This window comes from Acipenser ruthenus, chromosome 19 (assembly GCF_902713425.1).
Source record: "Acipenser ruthenus chromosome 19, fAciRut3.2 maternal haplotype, whole genome shotgun sequence".
In the NCBI taxonomy this organism is placed as follows: Eukaryota; Metazoa; Chordata; class Actinopteri; order Acipenseriformes; family Acipenseridae; genus Acipenser; species Acipenser ruthenus.
The window spans coordinates 26,493,659-26,512,077 of NC_081207.1; the positions used below are offsets into that span (position 1 = coordinate 26,493,659).

The 18,419-nt window shown below is 37.1% G+C and overlaps 1 protein-coding gene across 5 annotated transcripts in view; it reads left to right on the forward strand.

Moving 5' to 3' along the window:
• Positions 1–18,419, forward strand: part of LOC117424660 (cadherin-11-like) — a 59,245-nt gene that overhangs the window by 21,334 nt on the left and 19,492 nt on the right. Inside the window, exon 2 of one of the 5 annotated variants that reach the window (XM_058992702.1) lies at positions 3,066–3,117. The exons of the other annotated variants lie outside the window; for them this stretch is intronic. The gene's annotated coding sequence lies outside the window, so the exon portion shown is untranslated. The remainder of the gene's footprint in view (positions 1–3,065; positions 3,118–18,419) is intronic. 5 annotated transcript variants of the gene reach the window in all.

Below are 18,419 nucleotides of genomic sequence, written 5' to 3' on the forward strand. Positions count from 1 at the left end.
TAATTGCATTTGAAGGAACAGGCCCACCCCACACATAATGAGTTGAATCCAGTTGCCTGGTGACTTTCAAGGGCAATTTCCCCCACTCAGTTGTTGACATGCAGCAAACACAACCAGTCGCCTATTTTATTCTGCAATGCTTTTCAATTATATACTGGAGCTGGAGGGTAAAGGAACTTGACAAAAGCTATGACATAAACCATTTATATTGCAGCCATCATGGCTCCTACAGCTAAAACAACTTGGACAGTTTATTTTAAAGTCAAAATTAATAGCACATGGTTTCATGGAAACAATAACAGTGTTTAAAGCTTACAGTGACGGTTCCTCTTTTTTTCTTTTTTTTGGGTGAGCTTTAAGATGCAAACAGTAGAGTGGTTCAGTTACTTTACAGAACATTTCCAAATCTGTATAGTCAATCTATTCCTGAACAGCTGGATGAAATACATTGACTGGTTGTGCACAGAGAAGGTAAATCTCATGTAATTTATTTATTTTTACCTTAAGGGTGTCTCATTATCTTCAACAGCAGGTGCATCTGTTCCCTATTTGGGTTCTGACCTTTTGCAACCCAAATATAAATGACAGTTGCCTGACATTTTCAGCAGAAGAGAATTGGAAATCCAATTAGAGCTCTGCTAAGTGTTTTCCAGGTAGCTTGATAGCCGTAGGGTAACAACGTTTTTAGTTATTAACTTAATTGATGTTTGGTTCCAAAAAGGGACTTTCTTCATGCTAATAATGCATTCTTCATGGGACTGTTTTTCCAAGGCACCACTGGTCTGTTTTTATGTCATAATGTTTTAATAAAGCAGAAAATGTTCAATAAAAATTATATATGTAGTTAAAACATAGTATACTATACTATTATTAATATATATCTATTTGAGTTGTTTTATTAATGTGTATCTGTAATAAAACAAAATAAAACTACATCTGTGAAAAATAAAATGAAAAATTATAAAAAATAAAAATAATTTCACGGGGCTCTATCCATATCTAATAGAGACATTGGTCAGCACTTATCAAAGCTGAAGGCAAGATTTCAAACACCAAGAGAACACCATAGCTGATATGTCTGAACTTTTTTTTTGTCAACACTGATTTTATATATTCAATCTAGATTCACTTATACTGTTGCACACTCACTCATTGGGGGCTGTGAGACCTGCAGGAGAGAGATTAGGAACAGGAGGGGTTGAGTTTGAAAGTGAGCATCTCATTTCACAGTGGATCTAGCACACTGGAACTAATCATCTCAGATAGAGTTGTAGGCAAAACGGGCAGACATACTTATAAAGCTGAATATTACAGATTTAGTCATTACTGGTGCAGCCGAGCATACAGAGTGAAGGGAGCATCCCATTTCCTCTCTGAGCTGATAAAGCTGATAGGGGTTAGAGGTGCTCGAGTTGATGAATAGTCCTCTAGAAGAATCTGATTTATAACCATTGTGTCCATTAACAGCCAGCACTGTTCACTGCTGAGGTGCAGGCTAATATTTAGCTATAGCATCCTTCACACAAGCCTTTCAGTATCTAAATATATATTGACAAATCACTATTGATTGTTTATGTGAACATATTGATACAGGTTAGATCCACTGAGATCTAGTGTGCCCTACTAATTAGCCATCAACACCATATCATAAACTATTAGATGGGAGAACTCACTTAATTTCCCATGTGAGTACTGAGATCTTGCACAAACTGACTTAGGTTTTATTAATGATTCCTTATGCTTTAAAATTCCGCCAGGGCTTAACATGCTTCGCAAATACATTAATGCTGAAGTCCCTGCATTATATTGACTTTAGAAATGGAATACTGCTACGTTCAAACAGCTAAACAGAGGCAGATTGAGTTGTAATCCAATTCATTAAAAGTAGATATCTTTAACAATGGGAAAACAACACATTTTCACAGATGCATACCGTAGCATAAACCGTGTGATTTAAGATGCTACTAATTTGTTTTTTGTTTTTTTAAAAGTGTGTAATACACTTCTTAACCCAATATGTACATTCTAGATCGCTTCCCTTTTATTTACACATTGAAACAAAATGGTGTAAGGCCAATAGGAGCATTAAAGAAAAAAATACTGTTTAATATATTGTACACAAATCTCAGGAGCCCTTTAAAACAATCTGAATTGTTTTTTTTTTTTGTGGGATTTTAAGCATGCACTTTGTGCTAGAGTGAAAGATTAGAAAAGCTGGCATCCGAAAGCATAAAACAAAAGCATAAATAGTACAAAGGTGTCGGAAGGTTTGTATATCACCCTTGATAACCTGTTCTCCCGCAGGATATACTGCCCTTACAGTGTCTCCTTCAAAATAAACCTCTGTCAAGGACATAAAGTGGACTGATTTTATCCAGAATGGTGGAGCGTAAATCAGAGAGCCTAAAGGTCTGCGACCTCTTTCTGGGGAATAGCGCTTGACAATAGAAACTGAAACTCATCATCCACCAAATACATATTCAAGAGCTTATTCATAAGCATCGCCTGTGGAATGACGTGTTCATAATATAAATACATCAGAGAGAATCAGGAAAGAGGGGGCCTTCGGAATTATTTGCTACACAACTCCCCCCCCCCCCCCCCCCCCCCCCCACACAGTCACACACATCAATTATTACAAACAGATACATACCCACACACCATTACACACCTTGGTTTAGTCATTTGTAATTTAACTGAGCTGAAACTGCCTACAATAAGGAGAATAAAGGGAAAATAAAAACACATTACTTAGAGTGCAACCTCTTCTAAGGCTCACCTCAAAAAGTTGCTTAGGTATTGAAAAAGAAGCAATCCTTTCAGGCTGCCACATCCTTCTGAAATGTTAAACGTTCTTTAGAAAAAAGAAAAAAAAAGACTGGTCAAGAATAGTGGAGTAATCTAATTTCTTCTTATCAACAACTCAATGAATCTATTAGAGAGCAAAGAGTAGCCCTGCATCAAAGCCTGCAGTCTCAGAATGGACGGGATGGCTGATTGATGTTTGTCAAAGCTGTCGCACAGATACAGCAGATTTGCTCAAATCCCATTTCTTTGTCTTTCAGCTGATTTGATTTCTGAAGGAGCTGGGTGGCATTGAGGACTACTACAAAAGAAGTGGGGTGTAGTGAACATTTAACATCTTTTAACAAGATGGATTTTGTGAGACACAATCTCAGTCTAAAAGGGTATCCTGCACTACTGTTTAGGGTTGAGTAATTTTTCAGTTGTTTTTTTTGGCATAGTGAGCATTTAGTAAGGTTCGTGGTACATTACAACAAAATAAGCTTTTTTTTTTGGTCCATTTTTAACCTAAATTCTGATTCATAAGAACATAAGAACATAAGAAAGTTTACAAACGAGAGGAGGCCATTCAGCCCATCTTGCTCGTTTGGTTGTTAGTAGCTTATTGATCCCAGAATCTCATCAAGCAGCTTCTTGAAGGATCCCAGGGTGTCAGCTTCAACAACATTACTGGGGAATTGGTTCCAGACCCTCACAATTCTCTGTGTAAAAAAATGCCTCCTATTTTCTGTTCTGAATGCCCCTTTATCTAATCTCCATTTATGACCCCTGGTCCTTTTTTCTTTTTTCAAGTCAAAGAGGTCCCCCGGGTTGACATTGTCTATACCTTTTAGGATTTTGAATGTTTGAATCAGATCGCCGCGTAGGCTTCTTTGTTCAAGACTGAATAGATTCAATTCTTTTAGCCTGTCTGCATACGACATGCCTTTTAAACCTGGGATAATTCTGGTTGCTCTTCTTTGCACTCTTTCTAGAGCAGCAATATCCTTTTTGTAACGAGGTGACCAGAACTGAACACAATATTCTAGGTGAGGTCTTACTAATGCATTGTAGAGTTTTAACATTACTTCCCTTGATTTAAATTCAACACTTCTCACAATATATCCAAGCATCTTGTTAGCCTTTTTTATAGCTTCCCCACATTGTCTAGATGAAGACATTTCTGAGTCAACATAAACTCCTAGGTCTTTTTCATAGTTCCCTTCTTCAATTTCACTATCTCCCATATGATATTTATAATGCACATTTTTATTGCCCGCATGCAATACTTTACACTTTTCTCTATTAAATTTCATTTGCCATGTGTCTGCCCAATTTTGAATGCTGTCTAGATCATTTTGAATGACCTTTGCTGCTTCAACAGTGTCTGCCACTCCTCCTATTTTTGTGTCGTCTGCAAATTTAACGAGTTTGCTTACTATATCAGAGTCTAAATCATTAATGTAGATTAGGAATAGCAGAGGACCTAATACTGATCCCTGTGGTACACCACTGGTTACCTCACTCCATTTCGAGGTTTCTCCTCTAATCAGTACTTTCTGTTTTCTACCTGTTAACCACTCCCTAATCCATGTGCATGCATTTCCTTGAATCCCTACTGCGTTCAGTTTGAGAATTAATTTTTTATGCGGGACTTTGTCAAAAGCTTTCTGGAAATCTAAATAAACCATGTTGTATGCTTTGCAGTTATCCATTTTCAATGTTGCATCCTCAAAAAAGTCAAGTAGGTTATTTAGACATGATCTCCCTTTCCTAAAACCATGCTGGCTGTCTCCCAGGATATTGTTACCATATAGGTAATTTTCCATTTTGGATCTTATTATAGTTCCCATAAGTTTACATATAATAGAAGTCAGGCTTATTGGTCTGTAGTTACCTGGTTCGGTTTTGTCTCCCTTTTTGTGGATTGGTATTACATTTGCTATTTTCCAGTCTGTTGGTACAACCCCTGTGTCAAGAGACTGTTGCATGATCTTGGTTAGCGGTTTGTAAATAACTTCTTTCATTTCTTTGAGTACTATTGGGAGGATCTCATCCGGCCCAGGGGATTTGTTTATTTTAAGAGCTCCTAGTCCCTTTAACACTTCTGCCTCTGTTATGCTAAAGTTATTTAAAACTGGATAGGAACAGGTCCACATGTGGGGCATGTTGTCCTTGTCCTCCTTTGTAAAAACCTGTGAAAAGTAATTTTCACTTCATTGAAGTGACTTTTTATAATCAATTCAGTATTGATTGTCCTGTTGTAAAATCAGTATCAATGTGTGACCGTATGAACTGAGAGCACATGTCTACTGTATCTGGGTGGTCTTATCAATAAAGAATACATCTATTTAGTTCCTTTGTTGATTTTTTTTAGATTGAATTAGATATTCACAAAACTGCTCTTTATGTTGTTAAAGTTTAATGCACACAAAATAACATTATGCGCTATGTAATGTGAACATAGTAAATAGTGACTTTACTTATGTGCAAACTAATATTTGGTAAAAAACTAAAATGTAGTGTTCTAAAAATAGTTAACAGGTGGTGGAGATGTTGATAGTTTCAAACAACCTATCCCAGTGACAAGTGCCTGTACTATATGAAAGGAAGCTCAATTGTATTTCTTAATCCTCAGTGATGAGAGTGTTAAGAGTTTGCTGGCAGATTTAGAGATAATTGCACTGAGTTGAATGCAGGCAACAACATTAATAATCTTGGGTCTGACCTGAAACTCATTTAAAGATAATTATAAGGCAATGAAACAATCTTCTATTGTCAAAATGTAACCACCCCCATTTCATCTACCTACTTAATGATGGGTACATTTAGAACTGTAAATTGCATGGAAGAATCACACAAGTGCAGCCAACTGCAGATAATTATATCAGAGGTAATAGTTTTGTGAACTTGCAGTTTAAAGCCGACTGCACCTTTTTTGATAATGTGTGCCTAAATACAGGCAGATAAATTATCTTCTACACTGATCTATATAGAACCAAGACACACAATGTCTAAATCCCCAAAACGTGATGCAAAAGTTTCACACCAACCAAAAAGGTTGATAATAACAGTTTTAACATACACAGCGGTCAGAAGGACATTGGGGGTGTCCTCTTTGTCACGTTCTTAATCTGCTTTCGGATCACTGTCACTCCTGTCAGTCTATGTATTTGCTGGAAGGTGTCCCTGCATTAATACACATTAGTGACTGTCAAACTCGCAGCCCTGTCATTTCCAATCCAACACAGTACTGTCCAAATTAGAGGCCATTATGACATGTATTAACAGAATATGAATCAGACATACTGAGAGACCCTGTAGACCACCAGTCTCCCTGATCTGCATGTATCACCTTGGATTTTTTTCTGTTTCAGAAACATCATGTTGCAGAAGTTGCCACGAGCAAAACTGTACAAGAAATTGGTGCCTAATCACCACTTGCATCAAATGTACAGTGGCGTCAGAACAGGGTGGTGGATAGAGAGCAATTTTAAATTCCTAAGGGTTGGAATCTTGATTGTCCAGATGGAGTTTAACTAAAGAAACAGTCCAGTTGGCATTTTGACAAGCTGGGAATATATGACATGAGAAGTTTAATACTCGGTGTATACATACAAACATACAGTACAAATTGACTTCAATGAAAAAAAACGTATGAAGCACACTACTGGGGAATAAAGAGGCAAATTGTTCTTCTTTTAAATACGGAAACTGGGTGATCAATACTTATTTTATGCTAGAGCTGTGTAGATACTCATTTGATACAATCTGGATCATCCCGTTGCATCAGTCACCTGAATGAATGTTCTTTTGCAGCAGAATTTGTCACGTTTGTTCGAGGGATATAAATGTATATTTTCATAGTTTGCCCTAATAGTTATCAGCAACCAGGACAAAAGAAAATTGTACACGCAGATGGAAATTGGTGTAAAAGGTTGGATTTAAGGTTAAGATTAGGTTTATGTGAAGATGATCACCAGAAGTGGGTTTGTTCGTGGAACATTTGCCACAAACATGTCTTTAGCCACTGTTTTATAGCAATAAACAAGGTTCTGGGTTGCACGCAGGAGTAAAGACTGAGCACAGAGAGGCTCCATATTTCTCTAGCAGATGGGTTTACTCACAGCAGTTTGGTAAAATGACTAGCTCAATCACCTTGCCATTAATAAGACCTAATTTCTCCTTACTGGTGTTTTTTTGCACAATTTGGAGCAAAGAATAAACTTCTATGGTCAGGATAGTGTTCTATGATACCTCATTTAGGCTGCCTAGATGTGATACCCTGCATAAGATCACGATGTTCGATTTTATCATGATTCTTTGAATTTATGTCCATTACATGTTAAATGGCTGTCAAATAAAAATGTTCGCAAGTACAAAGTGTGGTAGATGCTAAAACACACTTAATGCTACAGCATGGGGGAATGCTTGCTGTTTAATTTTACTTTCTGTTGAAAACAAGTTCTCTTTTTATATAAGAAAAATAGAAAATAGTGTAATCAAAGTTCATTGCCACTGACTGTAAAATTCAAATAAAACTGTAAAGTAAGCTTAGTATAAGAGACACTATTTTCTGTATTTCTTATATAAAAAGAACACTGTTAATGCAGGGATGAGTGTAAAGAAAAACGCCCAGTCCCACAAGTGTTTCAAAACTTACAGTACTGTAAAACAAAATAACACACATGCTTTTCTCAGAGCTTGCTTTTTATTACTTGGTCAGGTGTTTATATACAGGGGTGTCTTAGAAGTGCTCTAAGGAATGAACAAATGAAACTGTTTTTTCTCAAAACAAGACTGTCTTGCAGCACAAGAGGCAAATTCTTTACCAGAAATACAAGCATACTAATGTCCTTGTGGGTGAGACGGTTTTGTCTTGGACTGCAAATAAATCCAGATGTGCTGAACACTCGTTCAGAAGAGAAACTGGACGCTGCAATGCAAAGAAACCAGCAAGCTCTTCATGAGCTTCTATTCCTCACATTTCTCATATAAAGCAAACTCATTTTCTAATTGTTCTGTAGCAGATCTTGCAGTGCTGCTGGCAGGACTTGTTTCTGAAGGGTTTCAGCTAGGCTGTCAGAGTTCTCAAGATTCTCCTGACTTGACTGTTGTCCTGAAACACTTCTTGCACGGGTAACCTGTGGCTTGCACTTCTCTTAAGATCGCTCTCTTAACCCTTTCTGTGTCCAGGACAAACGTGTTCTTAAAACGAGGATCCAAGTATGTTGCACAGTTGAGAACAGTTTGAAGTGGTTCACACTCATAGCGCTTCTTCAGATTTGCCACAATGGCTTCTTTCATTTCTTTGGCAAGATTTCGGTCTGTGTCAATAACAGAAAATGAAGTGTAAATCTTCCACAGAACTGGGAGGACAGAAGAAATAGTGGTTTGCTTTTCTCCACTTAGAGCATCAGTTAAGTCAGAAAGAGGACTCCGGACCCCCAATAAAGTCTCCAGATACTGATGTCAGAATTCCTGGGCATCAAGTGCCAACTTTTTTGATCTTCAGCAAGAACAGCTGAAATTGCTTGCTGCTGCTCAATGAACCTTTTGACCATATCATATGTGGAATTCCATCTTGTAGGTTCATCATGGATAAGCTGGTGCTTAGGTAAACCTAGATTATTTTGTTTGTTAAGGAGAGCAGTTTTACATTTGCAAGACTGGTAAAAGCAGATATGGTTTTACAAAGTCGTGAAAGGGCTGCTGATACTTGATCTAAATCACGTGCCCTGTGAATGGCAAGATCCAGATTGTGCCCAAAGCAAGGTACCCAGGTGCCTTTTTGTTATTACTTGCATTGCCAGTAGTAACAGCTGACATTTTTGCAATGTCCAAATTCCATTCAGACAGAACTTAAGTGAAAGTTTCAAACAGCTCTTCAGATGTGTGGTTTTTAAACACCCCAGCACAAGAAAGGCAACAAGAGCACATCTCCCAATCACCAGAAATGTACTGGACTCTCACTGCCATCTAGGTATCCATACTGCGGCTAGACCACAGGTCAGTAGTACATGAGTAAGCAGCAGTGTTTCCACTCATCATTTTAAGTGTGATTTATTTGGTTTCTGTGTACAGCTTGGGAATTCCAGTTTCCATAAAATATTTCTGGCTTGGTAACTCATGCTTGGAGTTCAGCTTTGCTAACATTTTGTAAACCACTTTGAGACGTGTAGATAGGAACCTGGTCCAAGCAAATGAACTCAGCCACTGCACAGTTTAATTCTTGTGCTTCTTTTGACTTTGGATCATACTTCTTTCCTCTTTCCAGTGCCTTCTGGATGGTGGTCTGTTGCTTAAAACTACCACTGCTAGTTTGTGTACTAGTTGCTGCTAGAACTTCCCTACTTGCTGCCTACTAAAAACACATAAAAGGAATTGCTGTAATGCTAAACTAGACTAGCCTGATTGATTCATCTACACTATAAAAAAAATGTAACAAAGTAATGTGTTACACTGAGGAATACAGTTTGTGTGTAAGGTTAATAAAGCTGTTAAATTTCACAAACATTTTGAATTCTGTCTTCTATATATATAGAGAGAAAATCATTACTTCCAATTAATTTTATAAAATAAGTTCAGCTGATGAAAAACATATTTCTGGCAAAGAACTGCTTCTGATACTGTAGTACTAAAAACGCTGCTAACACAGACAATATAGTAGTAGAAAAAAAACACCTACATTGAGGGCATTGAGTCCTCTAACGTACTATTAGAACATAATTATGTTTCAGCTTATTCGTGCCAAATGTCTCTGTTAAAACAACATTGCAAGCTTGGATGTTAATTTTGCGAAGAAAATAAATTAGACAAAAGACAACAACTTTGACAACTATATATCAAAGCAGATAGATTACCTGCTGAACAGCGTATGCATGCCTTGAACTATATATGAAAAAACAAAACTTTGCAGCCTATGTATGTATTGTATTTTTTGTTGTTTTTGTGCTGAACTTGCAGCAGTCAGACGGCCGTTTGCAGCATGAAAGCCAATTGTGTTACACACAAAAAATGGTTTACCTCAAAATCCTAGGAATGTATAAACATTGTTAACATTTTTGACATGGGGTCGTTTGAATGACACGTCTGCAAAATATATTTTTGCATCTTGGTGAACTAACGAACAGCATTTTTATCAGCTTTTAGAGCCTTCCTATTGTGTTATCTTTACACTGTGCTTTTTTTTATAGTATTGTATGAAATTGTACTATTTCAACTTCATATTGTTACAAATATATATTATTACTAATTGGGTGCATGATTTACATTTTGATGGAGAGATGGAATTCACAGAATCTCAAAATGTGTAAAACAAAAGAACTACAGTTAAAGTAAAACTATTTTCACTGTAACTTATCTGCTGTCTCTTCACTTCAGCAAAGAGATTGGGGTGGCGATCTGATAAATGCTTAAATAAATTGGTGGTGTTTCCTCCCTTGTTTTTGACTTCTTTCAAACACCTCCTACATTTTGGATGTCTACCTTCAACAGGATTGCCACTTTAATTAATATCCAAAATAGTTCCACACTAAACTTGTGGAATTGGCTTTGGTAACCAGCTGTTCTCCCACGTCCGCCATTGCGTTTCTTGGACAGTAATTAAATTTTCCGAGAACGTGCGGCGCAGGAAAGTTAGATTCTTCCGGTATAAGCAAAAAAAAGTTCATATTGTTTTTAAAGCACACAATTAAAGAGTGTTGTTTTGAAGTTTAAAAAAAAAAAAAAAGACAGGATTGAAAAACACGATATATCACACAAAAAAAGACAAGACAGAAAAAAACAAGATATATCAAAACTATGAACATGTTAAAACTATAGTAGATGTGTTACCATTGCCTCAGTACAAAACTTTTGGGTTGTGATTTTAGTACCACTGGATTACCAAATTATTTGTTTTTATATATGTTTTGCTAAAATCTGAAATGAAACCAGGCATAACCCAGTATTAGTTTGCTGTTGAATTAATGAAGTAATTATTACTTCAAGAAAAACGCAATATTCAATCACATACAGTAAACAGCCTTTATCCAACCAATGAACTTCCAATTATGAACTGTTACCAAAAATAATAATTAGGGTCCAAGTACTGTTTTGAGGAGATACACAAGATGACACGGCTTCAAATAATGTCAGTGCTACCCTGGTAGAAAAGCCTCTTTCTAGCTGTCTGGGGGATTACTATGTTTTTTCAATCCCAGCGGGATCAAATGCAGAGATACAGAAAACAAATGTAAACCCTGGAGGATTAACAATCTAATTTCTCAGCTTGCAAGAATAGAAAAGAGAATTTTCCTGCTTTCTTTGATATCTGTCACATTAACATCTTATTAATTTCAGGGATTTATAAGGAAAACATCATTATGGACAGGACAGTTAAGGTCTAATTAAACTGGGACACATAGCTTTTCTTCTTTATTTTTTGTCTGAAACTGGGAAGGCATGCAGTGTAATATATATAAATCTATGTTGCTGTTTTTCTTGTGGACCCAGATTAATCCCATGAAATCTAAAGAAGAGATAAATGGATATATGGATTTAATTCACTTCATATTACAACTCATCCGTGTATGTCTCTTGAATTGATTCTGTATGGTCTATGGGATTATTATTATTCATAAATAGACATATCAGGCTGGAACGTGCAATGTATAGGCAATGGCAGTTCCGCAGTATAGGGCTGACATCTGAGAACACTGAAAATTAATTAAATAAGCTACTTAGATAGTGTACCCTGTTGTTTATATATATATATATATATATATATAAGCTGAAGAAGGGATTTTGTCAAGCATTTGTTAATCATCTAAACCATATTTCATGCTGGTGTAGACAGCTGTCATTATTTAGATGTAGTCTCTTTGTGTTGGTGGTTGCTTTTTAGGGAAAGGTTTATAACAATTCCTTGAAGTCTGAGGGGTCAGTTTACACTTTAATAACACATGGGGTTTCATTTAAAACAGTCTGGCTAGGAGATGAGAAACAGTTAAACTTGTTAAAAAGATGGTCAACGTTTCCCCAAAAGCAGCTTATTTCTGTTTTCAGGAGCCTGTTATCCCACAGAAGAGTCACCCCATGAAACAGCCTTTATTTTTAATTAAAAAATGATTTTGGGAAAGCTGCTTTGTAGCATCCCTCTGCCCATCCAATATTGATTTGTCAAGGCCCAGAAATGTGAAAATCTTTCTTTCTTTCTTTTTCTTTCTTTCTTTCTTTGAAGGTTGGCAGATAAACTAATTCAGTTTAAAGTATGTGATGCATTAACTTGCTCTCCCCTGTCCTATTAGTTACTGTTCCGTCCCCCCATGTATCAACCTTGTTCGAATCTTTAACAAGCTAAACTATTTATATATATATAAACCATATTTCATATATATATATAAATAGATATATTACAATACATTCATTGTTCCCCTCCCCTGAAGTTTTTATTTCTAACACATTGTCTCCCATTTGCAAAGTCTGAACACTATACAACCTCTCCTCCATTTTAGTACACCACTATTGACCTATAGCTTTTAACCACCAGAGATGTTTAAAAAAATCTATTGAAATCTGTACGAAATGGATAATTAATGATAATAGGTGATAACTGAAATAGATATGTGGTTCTTATATCAATCTATGGGTAAGAGCATCCAGAGTTATGGGGTGCAGTTAAGTGATTCCAGCTATTTCTGGGATTCCTATTATCGTCTTCTTGGAACCTATCAATAAAATACACACGCAAATGTGCAGGTGGCATTTCTTCCCTACTTTGGTTTTGCCCCAATAATTTATTTTCAGATACCCAAGCATGATGCAATGTGAGTGTTCAATCTTCTTCGTCCGTTTCCCGGAGATATCTCAGCCTTAAGTGCCATCTGTCACTTCTGATTCTAATCTGCGCATTTCTCTTCAAAGCCATCAATAAGAAAACCCCATTATACATTCCATATTGTTATTGACCACTCGGAGGAGGGGAAATTACTCTAGAGACCGGCAGGCCTGTAGAAACCGTTAGCTTTTGCAAACTTGGGAACGTTTTTAGTATGTGGCTTTTGATTCTCGGCTATACCTGAAAAAAAAGAAGCGATTAATCATGCTGAGCTGCCAACATATACCAAGGGAATTTCTTTACAGGAAACCTAACTAAGTGGGAAAATGTATATTTTTTATACTTTTATCAGAATAGGAGAAGAGAAATTTATCTGGGAGAAATCTTACACTATGTTTAGTCTGGCATTTTAAGACTTTTAAAAGTGCATTTGCTCTGTTTATTTAAGTCTCCTTTTTTGCATCGTATTCCCAATTTGCTTAGCTCTGTTCTTCATTAACCCCCACTCTCCCCAAGAAAATGTCTTAGTTTTCCAAACATTTCCAGTATTTTTCCTCCACACATCACTTGAATCTATAGCTCCTTGTCTACTGCCCCCAGACTAGAGAATTCCAAGCATTTTATTGTTCCTTTCCCAGGAATCAAATCCAGATCCCACCACTTCCTGCCATTCACATTCCTCAGGGATATCTGAAAATTGGAGTGCTCCTCAAGTTTAGTTTTCATAAGGATATGAAATTGAACATTTTTTGGGCAGCAGATTTGAAAAGAAACAGATGCAGGAGTCTCAATATGCACTCATTTCCTTTCCTTAAGAAAAATAAACAGATCTCATTCTCATCTGACAGAAGAAAAAAATATCCACATGAGTTTAATTTTGGGAGAGGCATCACTCTGTTTGAAATTCTCAGTTCCATTAATGTTAAGTTCTATTAGCATTCTTCACACACACAAAAAAGCTTATAAATAGAATATTGTCTGTCGTGTTATAAAAATCATAATAGAATCACAAACAAAATCCTTGGATGGGAAAGAGTTTTTGTCACAGCTGCAGGCTATTTGTTAAAGCTTTGTGTTCAGAAAATATTTTTGTCACAGGACATGAGGAGTTCAATCACTGAGTAAACCTTAATACTGGGATGGAAAGACATAAATAGCAGCAGCAAACAACATTGGAAGTACATACCGTCTTTCATGCTAAGTCATTACAAAGCACTGCATACCAAAGATTTAAGTTCCATTATTCTGTTTTTTATAATCTTGTGTTGGCAATATTTATCCTCTTCCACTAGTTAAGGGTTAAAGATGCTCATCTATACTAATCTAGTCTAATTTAAAATCCATTTAGTTTGATGTTTCTATTGACTATTGTGCATGGTGCTGTGTAGCCTAGTGCAGACTTGTTATGACAAGGACTGCCAGCTTTAGTTGTTTCTCTGCCAGGCAGGGGCATGCATGGACAGAACATGTACAGTAAGTACAGTGTACATTATTGATAAATCCACAACCTTGTACAATATATCCAGGATTAAGCCTAAATGCTAAAAGGATCAATGTGTGACAAACAAACAAAAAATAATAGGATTGTTAAAATTAATGAGTTTTCTGCTTTGATCACATGAGGATTTTATTGGGCTTTTTAAAATTCGAATGTAGCTGACTGACCAAGTGAATTGGGGTGCACTAGACTTTTAACCAAGAATAAGCCCTGGTCTTTATGCCTTAAGGGACATGTTCCTTATTTTGTACTTCTAAGAGTTACGTTAAGGATCTCTAGAAGAGAAACCCTTGATCTCCACTCGTCTTTCTAACAGGACACACATTGTGCCACTGCACCTAGCTCAGAGTAAGTCAGTGTTGTTATTCCCTTGGTAAATGAATTGCCTTCATCTGTTGGATCTCCAGTTGCAGGAAGCCTGTTGTCTATTACCCAAAGCAACAACAACAATGTGCCATCACCTGTAGCTGTTCCTGCAGACACCGATCAAACCATTTGCATATTTATGAATCCAGCTCACGGTGAGACGGCTTGCATCAGTTACCTGTTTGAATACAAATGAGCTCTCCAGGTCTGCAGCGCATCAACTCAGACTTAATTATTTTGCTTCCTAACACCTATAACTGATTATATGGCAATTAAGATTCAGGCTCCCTCCTTTGAGCATAGCCAATATCATTTCTATTTAAAGTGACTGGAAAAGTAAATTCTTGTAATGTATTTTATTTTTATTTTTTTTGCTGCCTGAATCCTGGCAACGTGGCATGTAATAGGTTTAAATTAGCCAGGAGTGTGTTTAACTCTCATCTGGACTGTCTTGCATTGGTTTATATTGTAACTGATGCTTTGTATTAACATTTCCTGAAAATCCAATATTTGCAGAGAATAGTACTGTACAACTACCTGCCTGTTTTTGCTGTGGAGTGGAGCGTTATAAATCACAATCAATAATTTGCTTGTAGTAGGAATGAATGCAGTATAAAAACATGATTCACTCATTATGAACTTAGCACTTTGAATGAAGGGACTAAGAGCTTTTCAGCTAATACTAAAAATATGAAGTGTAAGCAGCACACATCTAATGCTTCTTCGAAGAATGGATTATGTAGAGAATGGTGAGCACGTTCTTTGGTGATCAGTTATTTGTTATTGTTTGGTGCTCTGTGCTTTTAATAATAGGTGCCCTGTTTTTAAATAGTATCAACACCATCTTTTAGCAATCCATAGTGTAGTATATGTTTGGATATTTAAATCATGCCAAAATCCAGGATTCATGTCATACAAATTTTGTAAATATGTCATGGTTGGTGACCTCATTTTTCATGATACTGACACATGTCATTTTGTATTTATATACTTGGTGTATGACAGTGACACATACTGTGCAGCTGCAGCATGTGAGTATAAAAGCTTGATGGTTTAATTTTGCTCTGAATTTGCCCCCAAGCCCATGTAAAATGTAAGTGTACCTCAGTGTTTAAGAGTGGCCTGAATGCCTTCTGCTGATTTTGTGGTTGTAGAAAATAAAGCTGGTTTAAATCAGTAAGACCAGATTGCATCCCCTGGGTACCAACAAGGCCATACTAACATGCACTATAACCCTGATAAAGCTTGGGAATTGCGAAATCCTGTTTCCCCTCGGGCTGCATTCACGACCGTACTTCACCACAAGGTGATAACATCTGCAGCTGTTTAAATAATAAATACTGGGGTAGCACCATAACCAAGAGATATTCTTGATCAGCCCTCTAATGAACTACAGATGCATTTGAGTACTCACTGATACTGCCCCTGTATACTATATGTTGCTATGTATTGTAAATATCCAGAGGGGTTCAAACATGTGCGTTTTAATTCTGAGCTTTTATCATGTTACACAAGTTAAGTGTTGGTTTGATTGAATGACGCTGTAAAATATGGAAATTGTACAGGTCATAAAGTGTATTTTTTGGTCGAGTAACCTTTTTTGCTGTGCTGTCACCATAGCTCAATCTGGTTGAATTCAAACCAGGTATTGCACCACCCAGGCTCCCAAGAATAATGGTACATTGTTAAATAACTGTACCTCTTTGTATACAGTATGCTCATTAGTATTGTCTGTAACTCATATTTTTAGCCCCCGTTTTCTGCACTGATTGTGGTAGGTTATCCACGCCCCACAAAGGCAGCCTGTCCATGTATGTAACCAGAGGGATCATTTTAATTGTATCACTTTGTTGGATTGCTGCATTTCACAGCATCTTTTTCTTTCACCAACACTCATGTCTGAGTAGGTTGAAATAAAAAAAACAACAATAATAATAATAATTTAAAGATCATTTCATTGTAAGCACAGTGCTTCAGGCAACTGGCCTTGATACTGGTATTGGAGATAAATACAAAAAAAACTACTTACCAGAGCTACTTATTAATAAATATGTCATTTATGTTAAGTTCACTAATCAAAAATGCATTTGATCAACTTTACAAAAGTAAATATCATATAATAAACACACATCAAAATTGCCCAAACACCTCAATTTATTTTAAGTTATATAATTTAAAGATTATAAAAAAAAATATATATGTAAAAAAAAAAAAAAAAAAAGCACCACACAACCTAGTCTGCAAGGCTATTGGTTTAAGAAACTCCTGGCTGCAACATTCAACTTTCCAATGTGTTCATGTTAATTATGCAGTTACGCTTCTCATCTGCTTCAAAGTCATATACAAGGAATGGCAGCCTTTTTTAACTACAAAGTTCACAGCAGTTATCATTTGTATTGATCCATTACCATCCCATTTCTGGCAACGCTTAGTTTACTGATATCCAGATAGTAATACATCTCACTGAGATGCTGCATTTATCAGAATTGCTATACAATACAATGAATTGTATAGCAATTGTATTGTATAGCAAGTCTGATAAATGAACAAGACCTGCTGCAACTTCAAATTTTATAAATGTGTCTATATGCAACAAGAACATAACAGTAACAGTAATGGTCATGTTTATAGTAACATACAAGACATACTTACTCTTTCTTCTACTGTTGCTTATATGGATTTATTTTGTCGAATACAGTGAGCAGGACCTTTGTTTTTTAACAATTCTTTTGATTCATTTTCCAATTTTCTCCCAATTTGGAATGTCCAATTATGATTCAACCTGGCTCACTGCTGCAACCCCCGAACTAACTCGGGAGAGACGAAGATGAGCACTCCTGTCCTCCGAAACGAGTGCCGTCAGCCGGCTGCTTTTTTTCGCTCTGCAAGCCTACCATGCAGCCATATCCAGAACTTACAGCGTCGGAGGATGACGCAGTTCTGAATTGCGTACAGGCCGGCCTGCAGGTGCCCGCCAGCCACAGAGGTTGCTGGTGTGTGGTGAGCCAAGGACTCCCCAGCCGACCTAACCCCTACCCCGCCCATGCAGCGCTTGGCCAATTGTGCGCCGCCCTCTGGGAACTCCTGTCCACGGTCGGCAGTGGCATAGCTTGGATTCAAACCGGCTATCTCCAACCTATGGGGCACATCCTGCACTCTGGGCCTTTACCGGATGTGCCACTCGGGAGCCCTAGGACCTTTGTTTGTCATAGATACCTCAGGGTGATGGTATGGGCAGCTGAAGGTTGGGCAGCAGTGTGGAGTAGTGCTTAGGGCTTTGGACTCCTGACCGGAGGGTCGTGGGTTCAATCCCCAGTGGGGGACACTGCTGTTGTACCCTTGAGCAAGGTACTTTACCTAGATTGCTCCAGTAAAAACCCAGCTGTATAAATGGGTAATTGTATGTAACAATTGTAAGTCGCCCTGGATAAGGGTGTCTGCTAAGAAATGTAATAATAATAATCATCCACCAGTCTTGTTTCCTTCCAGTGCTCTTATTTTCTTCTTATATCTAGGCTAAGTTAAGCCTGAATGGGGATCGATTTGGCTGGATACTATTTATAAAGTGCCTCTCAACATGTCTTTACCTGGCAGGTTTGCAAATTTGTTGGGGGAGAATTACTTATACTCACTGTAACATAAATGTCAGAAGAAGCACTCACCAAGTCTAATAAAAGAGGGAGAGATTGGGAGGTTTAGTTGGCAAATCAGGAAAAGGCCTGAGAAATAAGGCATGCAACACAGCAAACTAGTTTTTTTTCACTGCTGAATTGAATGTGCTACAGTACGTCACAGTGTGGGAAGCTGAAATTTAAATGTGCTACATAGAACATTCTGTGAAAAATGCTTGGTGAATTGGTCCCTATCATCTATACATCTTTGTGTATGCTCAATTCAGACAGGAAAGGGAAATAAATGATCTTTCTGGACATTCTGCGGTTGACTTGATAA